Consider the following 12908-nt stretch of genomic DNA (forward strand, 5'->3'; position numbering starts at 1 on the left):
CAGTGGCTGTGCCGTTCCTTACCTCTGTTCATTGTGTGCCAATATATTTTCTTTCTCGTTCCCTCGGCTGTTCCCTGCCCATGTCTCATTGGATCCCGATCCCTCTCACACATTTCTACCACTTCTGCTTTTTAAATGACTTCTCATTTATTCAGACTCATGTAACAAAGCACAGACATTCTTTGTTATTGTTTCATGGGAAATACTGTATGTAAAGGACTAGTTTTGCCCTCTTTTTTTTCAACATTACTACCATATGCAGATCATGTGAATCCATACTAACATTTACCCAAAAAAGCCAGGTTACCAGCACAGACCATCAATTTTGTGATCCATTAATCTTATTTGAGGTGACTGAGAATCACCACATACTATGTTATGAGTAGGAGTATCTTTGATAGCAACCCCAAAAGTGGCTTGTGAGCAAAATGTATGCTTTTAAAGATATTTATGAAACTTTTTAGCACTATCCATCATGTATAATGCTTCTTTGCTGATTTGTGCACCAAGCTTCTCGCTGGATGTGTCATGGTCTGAGAGTAGTAAGCAACTGGTGATTCTTTACCATTTTGGAGTATGTGGAAAAAACATTACCAAATCCATTAGAGAGGCTGTGTCTGTAGGTGAAGGTACAGTACTCACCTTTACTTTAATTAGTCTCTATAAGAGTTTATCCAGCCAAGGGCTGGGCTTGTTTCACATTTGGGAGGGTGAGTTGTTTCTCCTTCCAGGTTATAGTCTTTGGCAGTTCTGTTATTGGTCAGGGGTGTGAGATGCCCCTAGTTTTTATACAGGGGGTTATATCATGTTCTGTCTCTTTGAGTACCACTGGCTGGAGGTAGGCATTAGTAGATGTAGACAGATAGAGGAAAAGGTCTGTAATAGCTTGTTAGGAGTAAGCTAGAAGTTAAGGTCCCCATACATTGGCCAGATATAGATCGGCCAGGTTAGAAAATCCAGTCAGATCGGGGACCACATCGGCTCGTTGATGTTGTCCCCGAACCGACTGCCCCATAGCCGCAAATGTAATTTGATCGTTTGGCCCCAGGGCCAAATGATCGGATTATTTTTTTTTATAGCTACTGGCTACCCGATATCGCCCACCCGTAGGTGGGGATATCGGGTGAAGATCCGCTCGCTTGGCGACATCGCCAAGCAAGTGAATCTTATAGTGTATGGGGACCTTAACAGTTAGGTTCAGGGTAGTTAGTAGAGCAGCCATAAGAAAGCAGCCAGAAGAAAGCCAGGAGAAAGCAGTGTAGGGACCCATAGGGTTAATACATCGCTATGGCTTTAAGCCCTACTAGTTTGTCCTGTTGCTGGGCAGAGGCCCATGTATCTAGTGTGCCATTAGCATATGTGCCTTATTGGTTAATTGGTAGACCACTCCCTTGGCATTTCAATATAGTGCTTAGCAAAGGGGAGGGTCTTCCTGTTGCTGGGCAGAGGCCCCCAGATACAGGGGCTAGCTAGAGTGTAGTTTCTATGGAAGTAGTGCCATTATTGGCTACTGGACTGGAGAGTGTGTTTGGTAAGAAGAACTGAGCATGCTCAGTTAGCCAAGAGCCAAAGTCAATTAAATTGCCAAAACCTAATTAAATTGCTAAAAAACAGCCATCTCTCTTTCTCTCTGAGGCTTTTAGACATTACCCTACATTGGATCCTACGGATGGGCTTTTTGCCCTGAGTACCCCTAGATTTCACCACAGGGGAGCGAATGAGGAAATGCAACCCATTCTTCTTTATTGACCGGTACTGACACAGGTGCATTAAAGTGCCAAATGCAGATGTATCAACTTACATAGATTTGAAAAATTTAGACCACTGGCAAAACTAGCGGAAATTCACTATGAAATGAATATTAACATTTTAACTCCCAACCACAGAGCAAGTTGATCCAAAGGAAGGCAAAAAACCCCATCTGAAGCCTCTCTAATTTGCTGCAGAGGGGAAAAAATTCCTTCCTGACTCCAAGATGGCAATGGAACCAGTCCCTGGATCAACTTGTACTGAGAGCTATCTCCCATAACCCTGTATTCCCTCACTTGTACTGAGAGCTATCTCCCCTACCCCTGTATTCCTTCACTTGTACTGAGAGCTATCTCCCATACCCCTGTATTCCCTCACTTGTACTGAGAGCTATCTCCCCTACCCCTGTATTCCCTCACTTGTACTGAGAGCTATCTCCCATACCCCTGTATTCCCTCACTTGTACTGAGAGCTATCTCCCCTACCCCTGTATCCCCTTACTTGTACTATGAGCTATCTCCCATACCCCTGTATTTCATCACTTGTACTGAGAGCTATCTCCCATAACCCTGTATTCCCTCACTTGTACTGAGAGCTATCTCCCCTACCCCTGTATTCCCTCACTTGTACTGAGAGCTATCCCCCATAACCCTGTATTCCCTCACTTGTACTGAGAGCTATCTCCCCTACCCCTGTATTCCCTCACTTGTACTGAGAGCTATCTCCCCTACCCCTGTATTCCCTCACTTGTACTGAGAGCTATCCCCCATACCCCTGTATTCCCTCACTTGTACTGAGAGCTATCTCCCCTACCCCTGTATTCCCTCACTTGTACTGAGAGCTATCTCCCCTACCCCTGTATTCCCTCACTTGTACTGAGAGCTATCCCCCATACCCCTGTATTCCCTCACTTGTACTGAGAGCTATCTCCCCTACCCCTGTATTCCCTCACTTGTACTGAGAGCTATCTCCCCTACCCCTGTATTCCCTCACTTGTACTGAGAGCTATCCCCCATACCCCTGTATTCCCTCACTTGTACTGAGAGCTATCTCCCCTACCCCTGTATTCCCCCACTTGTACTGAGAGCTATCTCCCCTACCCCTGTATTCCCTCACTTGTACTGAGAGCTATCTCCCCTACCCCTGTATTCCCTCACTTGTACTGAGAGCTATCTCCCCTACCCCTGTATTCCCTCACTTGTACTGAGAGCTATCTCCCCTACCCCTGTATTCCCTCACTTGTACTGAGAGCTATCCCCCATACCCCTGTATTCCCTCACTTGTACTGAGAGCTATCTCCCATACCCCTGTATTCCCTCACTTGTACTGAGAGCTATCTCCCCTACCCCTGTATCCCCTCACTTTTACTGAGAGCTATCTCCCCTACCCCTGTATTCCCTCACTTGTACTGAGAGCTATCTCCCATAACCCTGTATTCCCTCACTTGTACTGAGAGCTATCTCCCATACCCCTGTATTCCCTCACTTGTACTGAGAGCTATCTCCCCTACCCCTGTATTCCCTCACTTGTACTGAGAGCTATCTCCCATACCCCTGTATTCCCTCACTTGTACTAAGAGCTATCTCCCCTACCCATGTATTCCCTCACTTGTACTGAGAGCTATCTCCCCTACCCCTGTATTCCCTCACTTGTACTGAGAGCTATCTCCCCCACCCCTGTATTCCCTCACTTGTACTGAGAGCTATCTCCCATACCCCTGTATTCCCTCACTTGTACTGAGAGCTATCTCCCATACCCCTGTATTCCCTCACTTGTACTAAGAGCTATCTCCCCTACCCATGTATTCCCTCACTTGTACTGAGAGCTATCTCCCCTGCCCCTGTATTCCCTCACTTGTACTGAGAGCTATCTCCCCCACCCCTGTATTCCCTCACTTGTACTGAGAGCTATCTCCCCTGCCCCTGTATTCCCTCACTTGTACTGAGAGCTATCTCCCCCGCCCCTGTATTCCCTCACTTGTACTGAGAGCTATCTCCCCCACCCATGTATTCCCTCACTTGTACTGAGAGCTATCTCCCCTACTCCTGTATTCCCTCACTTGTACTGAGAGCTATCTCCCCTACCCCTGTATTCCCTCACTTATACTGAGAGCTATCCCCCATACCCCTGTATTCCCTCACTTGTACTGAGAGCTATCTCCCATACCCCTGTATTCCCTCACTTGTACTGAGAGCTATCTCCCCTACCCCTGTATTCCCTCACTTGTACTGAGAGCTATCTCCCATACCCCTGTATTCCCTCACTTGTACTAAGAGCTATCTCCCCTACCCATGTATTCCCTCACTTGTACTGAGAGCTATCTCCCCTGCCCCTGTATTCCCTCACTTGTACTGAGAGCTATCTCCCCCACCCCTGTATTCCCTCACTTGTACTGAGAGCTATCTCCCCTGCCCCTGTATTCCCTCACTTGTACTGAGAGCTATCTCCCCCGCCCCTGTATTCCCTCACTTGTACTGAGAGCTATCTCCCCCACCCATGTATTCCCTCACTTGTACTGAGAGCTATCTCCCCTACTCCTGTATTCCCTCACTTGTACTGAGAGCTATCTCCCCTACCCCTGTATTCCCTCACTTATACTGAGAGCTATCTCCCCTACCCCTGTATTCCCTCACTTGTACTGAGAGCTATCTCCCATACCCCTGTATCCCTCACTTGTACTGAGGGCTATCTCCCCTACCCCTGTATTCCCTCACTTGTACTGAGAGCTATCTCTCCAACCCCTGTATTCCCTCACTTGTACTGAGAGCTATCTCCCATACCCCTGTATTCCCTCACTTGTACTGAGAGCTATCTCCCCATAACCCTGTATTCCCTCACTTGTACTGAGAGCTATCTCCCATAACCCTGTATTCCCTCACTTGTACTGAGAGCTATCTCCCATAACCCTGTATTCCCTCACTTGTACTGAGAGCTATCTCCCATACCCCTGTATTCCCTCACTTGTACTGAGAGCTATCTCCCATAACCCTGTATTCCCTCACTTGTACTGAGAGCTATCTCCCCTACCCCTGTATTCCCTCACTTGTACTCAGAGCTATCCCCCCCTACCCCTGTATTCCCTCACTTGTACTGAGAGCTATCTCCCCTACCCCTGTATTCCCTCACTTGTACTGAGAGCTATCCCCCCTACCCCTGTATTCCCTCACTTGTACTGAGAGCTATCTCCCATACCCCTGTATTCCCTCACTTGTACTGAGAGCTATCTCCCATACCCCTGTATTCCCTCACTTGTACTGAGAGCTATCCCCCCTACCCCTGTATTCCCTCACTTGTACTGAGAGCTATCTCCCATACCCCTGTATTCCCTCACTTGTACTGAGAGCTATCTCCCATACCCCTGTATTCCCTCACTTGTACTGAGAGCTATCTCCCCTACCCCTGTATTCCCTCACTTGTACTGAGAGCTATCTCCCATACCCCTGTATTCCCTCACTTGTACTGAGAGCTATCTCCCATACCCCTGTATTCCCTCACTTGTACTGAGAGCTATCCCCCATACCCCTGTATTCCCCTCACTTGTACTGAGAGCTATCTCCCCTACCCCTGTATTCCCCTCACTTGTACTGAGAGCTATCTCCCATACCCCTGTATTCCCTCACTTGTACTAAGAGCTATCTCCCCTACCCCTGTATTCCTCACTTGTACTGAGAGCTATCCCCCATACCCCTGTATTCCCTCACTTGTACTAAGAGCTATCTCCCCTACCCCTGTATTCCCTCACTTGTACTGAGAGCTATCTCCCCTACCCCTGTATTCCCTCACTTGTACTGAGAGCTATCTCCCCTACCCCTGTATTCCCTCACTTGTACTGAGAGCTATCTCCCCTACCCCTGTATTCCCTCACTTGTACTGAGAGCTATCCCCCCTACCCCTGTATTCCCTCACTTGTACTGAGAGCTATCTCCCCTACCCCTTTACCCCTATTCCCTCACTTGCTAAGAAGCCATCCAGCCCCTTCTTAAAGCTATATAATGTATCAGCCAGCACGACTGATTCGGGGAATGAATTCCATAACTTCAGCTCTCACAGTTACAAATCCTTTCTGAATATTTAAATGGAACCTTCTTTCTTCTGACTGGAATGGGTGCCCTTGTGTCCGTTGGAAGGACCTACTGGTAAATAAAACATTAGAAAGGTTATTATATGATCCCTTTATATATTTATACATAGTTATCATGTCACCTCTTAAGCGCCTCTTCTCCAGTGTAAACAGACCCAACTTGGCCAGTCTTTCTTCATAACTGAGACTTTCCATACCCTTTACCAGCTTAGTTGCCCTTCTCTGGACCCTCTCTAACTCAATAATGTCCCGTTTGAGCACTGGAGACCAAAACTGAACAGCATATTCTAGATGGGGCCTTACCAGCGCTCTGTAAAGGGGAAGAATAACCCCCTCCCCCCGTGAATCTATACCCCTTTTAATACAGCTCAAAACCCTGTTTGCCCTTGCAGCTGCTGCCTGGCATTGCTTGCTACAGCCAAGTTTATTATCTACAAGGACTCCAAGGTCCTTCTCCATTATGGATTTGCCTAGTGCAGTCCCATTAAGGGTATAAGTGGCTGCATATTTTACATCCCAGGTGCATGACCTTACATTTATCCACATTAAATCTCATCTGCCACTTAGCTGCCCAGATTGCCAGTTGGTCAAGGTCCTGCTGCAAGGATGCCACATCCTGGATAGAATTAACTGGGCTGCAGAGTTTTGTGCCATCTGCAAACACTGATACATTACTCATAATACCCTCCCCTAAGTCATTAAGGAACAAGTTAAAACAAAAGTGGACCCAGTACAGAACCCTGAGGGAAAACCACTCTCTGTACCCGATCATCACCTGAAATCGTCCATTGTGTAACACACTGAAAGGACACACAAGGTAAGAATGTTTTTATTCTGTTATACATTATAAGAATGTGGGTTAGAATACATTATTTCTTTATTGTGTCCAACACAAACAAGCAACCATCACCCCTGTCCAAGTACAATGCAATGTTATATAATATTATGCTGTATTATAATGTTAACTAGAAGTTGCTATGACAAAACAAAAATTTGTGATGCGTGTGAATTGCGTCAGACACCTTTAAAGGGGTGGTTCCCCTTTACGTTAAGTTTTGGTATGATAGAGTTTTTAAATTATTTGGCTTCTTCTTCTGACTCTTTCCAGCTTTCAAATGGGGGTCTCTGTCCCCGGCAGCCAAAAAATGATTGCTCTGTGAGGCTTCAATTTTATTGTTACCGTTACTTTATATTACTTCTTTTTCTATTAAGGTCCTTCCCTATAAATATTTCAGTCTCTCATTTGAGCAAATCCCTTGTTGCTAAGGTAATGTGAACCCTAGCAACTAGATAACTGCTGAAATTCCATACTGGAGAGCTGCTGAATTAGAAATGAAATAAATAAAAAACATAAATAATAAAAAATGAAGACCAACTGCAAATTATCTCAGAATTTTACTCTCTACATCCTACTAAAAGTTAATTCAAGGGTGAACATTCTCTTTAATGGGCAACTTTGACTCCATTTTTTTGGTTTCCTTGGTGTTTGCCTAATGGAAATATTAGATATTAAAATGTAAAGCCATGGGAGCATGGCCGACTATGAGAGAGTCCACACGCACTTTCTAAGACCTCCGCTCCTACATAGCCTGTAAAGCCCGAAAAGAAGCAAACAGATGCACCATACCGACTCAGCCGGGCTAAATACCAGCAGGGGAACGCCAGCAACATAAAACATGGGCAAAAAACGGCTCCGGGACCAATACGCCACCATGTCCCCATTCCTACGGAGAACACTCACACAGGAACAGCAGGATGAAAACCAAGATGGCGCAGAAGCCACAGACTCGCAACCAGCACATACCCCACCGTGCACCTCTACAGAAAACAGCCGCAGCTCTGCCTATGATTCACCACCGAGAGAAGCCTTACCCACAGCTTGGGGGAGTGCACAGACCAGCTAGAAGTGTACACAGATGACATAGCCCAAAAGCTTTCACTAGAGGAGGAAAATGGGGCCATGAAAGATGAGATAGCCACATTAAGAGATACATGCGAGGATCTTGAAAATAGATCCCGGAGGCAAAATCTCCGATTCCGGGGTATACCTGAGGAAATTGGAAACCCTGAGATCCCCAACTTCCTACATGATTTTTTCAGAAATATTTGTCCAGAATCCCCAACTGATCTCTGGACCCTTGATAGGGCGCACCGCTCCCTAGGCCCTAAACCACCGACATCAAAACCGCCGCGCGATATTATTGCGCGCTTTCACTACTATAAGGTCAAGGAAGCCATATTAACTGCTACACGCAACTCCACTACAAAATACAAATATTTGCAGACTTGTCCCCGGTCACCCTAGCCAAAAGACGTGACCTCAGACCCATCACACACCAACTACAAAAACATGAAATCCCATATCGGTGGGGACAAACATATCGGTGGTCAACCGCCGTGGACAAACATACACTCAAAACCTAAATAACAGTGACTAATTCCTGGCGGCCTTAGGAATCAAAACAAAAGAAACAATGCCCTCAAGGCGCACATCCCAACCTAGGCCTGCACTTAATCCAAATTGGAATAAAGTTCCTCATCCTTCAAAAGGCCACATGCTAATGCTGACCCCATCATCACCACCACCAACGCCACCCTGAAAGATACCAAACAGGGAAATGGATTTACAAACATATGCCTTACCCCTGTATAGATAACACAATACAAAGGCTGAGGCTAGAGGTGCAGCTTACTCTCCATCACCTCTCCCCCACTTCAGGAGTTACACAACTCCATAGGGCTCAAAAGTGAGCCTGCAAAAACATTTATTTCTTTGTTTTGCTCAACTTCTCTGAACCCAACCATAAATACTACAATATGCAACAACTGAAACAATATGTTTATCGTTACTATATAAACTACTTTTCTCTGTTACAAGTTATACGTTTAAGTTACACCGCACCTTTTAACCTCTCCCACCCAACCTGGGAACTAAACAATGACACTGGACCCACACGGGACCTGGGAACTAAACCAACAAAATTAATGTCATGGACATACCACCTTAAAGCTCCTCCAATACAAAACTGGCGGACAGCAAGCATCGTCAGAACCCTACACAAGCACCTACAACTTAAAATACTAAAATGCTGAAAATAACATCACTTAATGTTAAAGGCCTCAACAGTGTAACTAAACGATACCTAACTCTGAAAGAGCTTAAAAACCTCAGAGGGGACATCGCATTTATACAAGAGACATTTCGAGGCACACTCACCCTCAAAATTATGCTTCAGCCTTTACCCAAGAAGCTATTATGCCTCACATCCTAAGAAAAAAGCAGGAGTAGCAACCCTAATACATAAAGACTGCCCTTACACAGTTGAACAGGTACACCAAGACCCAATGGGCCATTACTTAATCCTACAAGGAAAATACATAGACATCCCCATGAATTTAATAAACATCTATGCCCCCAACGTGAACCAACTCAAATTCATATGGAAAGTTTTGGATAAATTTCTACCACATTCCAATATCTATACTATTGTAGGAGGAGACTTTAATCTTACCTTCTTACAACAAATGGACAGATCACAACAGTCGCCAGACCAAACCTCACATACTGCCTCAAGAAGATTTCACAGCTTACTTAGGAACTCATCGCTATTTGATGCATGGCGAATAAACCACCCAAGAGGACATCAATACACTTTCTACTCTACCCCTCATAAAGTTCACACTTGTATCGACTATTTCTTTCTCTCCCACCCCTGCCTAAAATTGGATTTCACGACAGACATCCATCCTATCACCTGGTCTGACCATGCCCCAAAAACTCTTTCATTAACACTGCATACAACCCCCCCGCGGGAACCCCATTGGAGGTTAAATGAGACCCTCCTTCACGATATCGACAATCGCAAAAACATAGAGACAGCACTAAAGGAATACTTCCAGATTAATGCACCTTCTGTCTCCGCTCTCCCCACTCTCTGGTGTAAGAAATCGCGTATCTTGGGTGCTATTATTTGTGATATATATATATATTAATAAAATGTGCCGTAGAGTTATATATATATATATGTATGTTTGTGTGTCTCTATACATATACACTGTGTAGAGGGTAGCTCTAATGATTAATATAAACCAGTTTTTCAAGTTGCACCCGAAGCCAAATCTCCATATCTAAGGGTTTTTCTGTGGATGGTGGGACAGTACATCTGCGAGAAGCCATAAAACTCAGTTACTGAACAATGGGCAAGGTGTGGTTTTTATCAACCCCCATCTGATCAGTTGGTATGTGGGGGGCAGTGGCTGAAAGGTGTATAAATGTGGACTGGACAGAGCAACCTGGGTGGAGCAACCTGGGAGAGGAACCTGGGGGAAGAACCTGGGAGGAGCACCTGGGGACTGGATCAGAAGTGACCGGGCAGTATGTGAAACAGACCAGAGAGGAGGCCATGGCAAGGAACCAGACCACCATGTTCTTTGTTTTTTGGTAGCTATAATAATGTAGACTTGTTATTAATCTGTATATGTAAATAATGTATATATATTGTGTTTTGTTAACTAATCTTTTCATTGTAACAATCCATTGATTTGCTACTCAATATATTCATTTTAATATACACTTATTGGTGTGGGTTATTTGTCTGCTTCTCAAAAGAACTGGAACCCTAGTAAGAGGGGTGATTAATGTCATTATTAATAATATATTATTATTATTAGATATAGTCAAAATCTTACACTGAACATACAGAGGACATATCATCTCACTGACCTCACACAACAAAAAACAATATAACCAGGCACGGCTCAAAACTCAGGCCCAACTAAAAGCCTTCGAAACACAATACGCCCAAACGAAAGCGGACACTCTCCTAACTCAGATCCTTGCTCTCAGAGAAGAACTGCGCACACTCAAATATAAGGAAGCAGAAAAAGCAATCCTCTGGATGAAACAAAAATACTACAAAAAAGGGGATAAACAACATACCCTTTTGGCCAAAAAATTAAAAGATATAAAAAATCAATCCAGGATAACATCAATTAGAACCTCCTCGGGGCAACTTACATATAAACCCGACCAAATTGGAGATGCCTTCAATCAGTTCTACACCGACTTGTATAATCTCAACTTAAAAACTCCTTCGGCGGACTTAAATGCCCCAGACCCTTTTACAGAATTTTTTACGCAAGCTAACTTACCTAAATTATCTGAAGATGACTTAAGCTTTCTCAATGCAGATATCACCCCAGAGGAACTGGCATACACCCTCAAAACAATGCCATCTGGAAAAGCACCGGGCCCCAACGGACTTTCTTACCTCTACTACAAAACATACCTCCACATATTTTCCCCTTACCTAGTCCGCCTCTTTAACCAATACTTAAAGGGTACTCCCATCCCCACCACGGACCTAACCTCCTACTTATCTCTCATACCGAAGGATGGGAAAGACCTGATGAGCTGCTCCAATTACAGACCAATAGCATTGCTAAATTCAGACTTGAAATTGTTCTCCAAAATTCTTGCAAACCGCCTAGCTCCATTGCTACCCAAAATAGTGGATCCAGACCAAGTAGGGTTTATCCAAGGCCGATAAGCAGGAGACAAAACAAGAAGAGCAATCGATCTCCTGGAGATAATTGAACGAGATAAAACCCCATCCGTCCTACTTAGCTTAGATGCAGAAAAAGCGTTCGACCGCCTGAGCTGGCCTTAGCTCTTCCGCCTTCTATCACATCTAAACGTGACTGGACCTTACATTAGTGCACTTGAAAGTCTCTACAGCGAACCATCTACCTACTTGAAATTAGCCGGCCAATCACACTGACCCATAAAATTACAAATGGAACTAGACAAGGCTGCCCCCTCTCCCCATAACTTTACGCTCTAAGCATTGAACCCCTAGCGGCGGTCATCCGACACTCTCCAGATATCACGGGCATAAAAGTATCCATAATAGAATACAAAATAGCCTTATTCGCTGATGACGTACTGCTGACATTAATCCCTTGATCTCCCTCCCTTCTCTTCATGGACTCCTCAACCACTACTCTGCACTATCAGGATATAAACTCAATATAACCAAAACAGAGGCTATGGCTCTTCACCTACACCCCCATACTTTAGAAACGCTTCAGACCAAATTCAAATACAAATGGAAAACTGACCATGTAACCTATCTGGGCATACACCTTACTCCACGTTACAAGTCCCTATATTCTGCCAACTTCCCACCTCTGATCCAACGCACCAAACAGCTACTTCAGAAATGGAGTACGGCTTTCATATCCTGGTTCGGACGAATCTCAGCCATCAAATTTAATATCCTCCCCAAATTCCCCTACCTGTTCGAAACCATCCCAATGGCAATCAACACCAAAACATTCAAAGAAATCCAGACCACACTCCACAAGTTCATCTGGGCCCAGAAAAGACATAGAATATCCAAACTAACCCTCACAACATCAACTAACAATGGAGGATAAGGGGTACCCTTACTCCAAACATATTATGAAGCTGCTAACTTACGTCAACTTCTAGCATGGTCACATTGGAATCCCACAACTAAATGGACTCAAATTGAAAACCAATTCTCCAGGGACAAACACCTGAACTCAATCATCTGGTCCACCAACAAACCATTAATGTGTCCTCAACATTGCTAAGCTCAACCACCCTCACTATACGCATCTGGAACAGACTAAAAACCAAACACGGACTGGCGTCCCCTCACCCTGTAAATACTATCTACCTTAAGAACCCAAACTTCAGCCCAAGCCTCAGTCCATCCTTCTACAACACCTTGGCGACAACAAACCTACATACTATTAAGGACCTGCTACATGGATCCACGCATTTACTACTACCCTTCGCAGACATCGCAGACAGGTCACCAGGACCACATATAAAACTGTATGAATACTTTCAATTGCGCCATTTTTTGCTACCTTACATCAGACAAAGACAAAAAACACCCCCCACACCATTCGAACAAATAGCTCTAAGGGGCCTACCTCAAAAACCACCAGAACTGACTGAACCACCAGAAGACTCCCTCCCTAAACACTCTTATATACCCAAATGGCATGGAATACTAAACCGCTCATTAACCAATACAGAATGGAG

The sequence above is a fragment of the Xenopus tropicalis genome, chromosome 3, assembly GCF_000004195.4.
Source record: "Xenopus tropicalis strain Nigerian chromosome 3, UCB_Xtro_10.0, whole genome shotgun sequence".
Taxonomy (NCBI): domain Eukaryota; kingdom Metazoa; phylum Chordata; class Amphibia; order Anura; family Pipidae; genus Xenopus; species Xenopus tropicalis.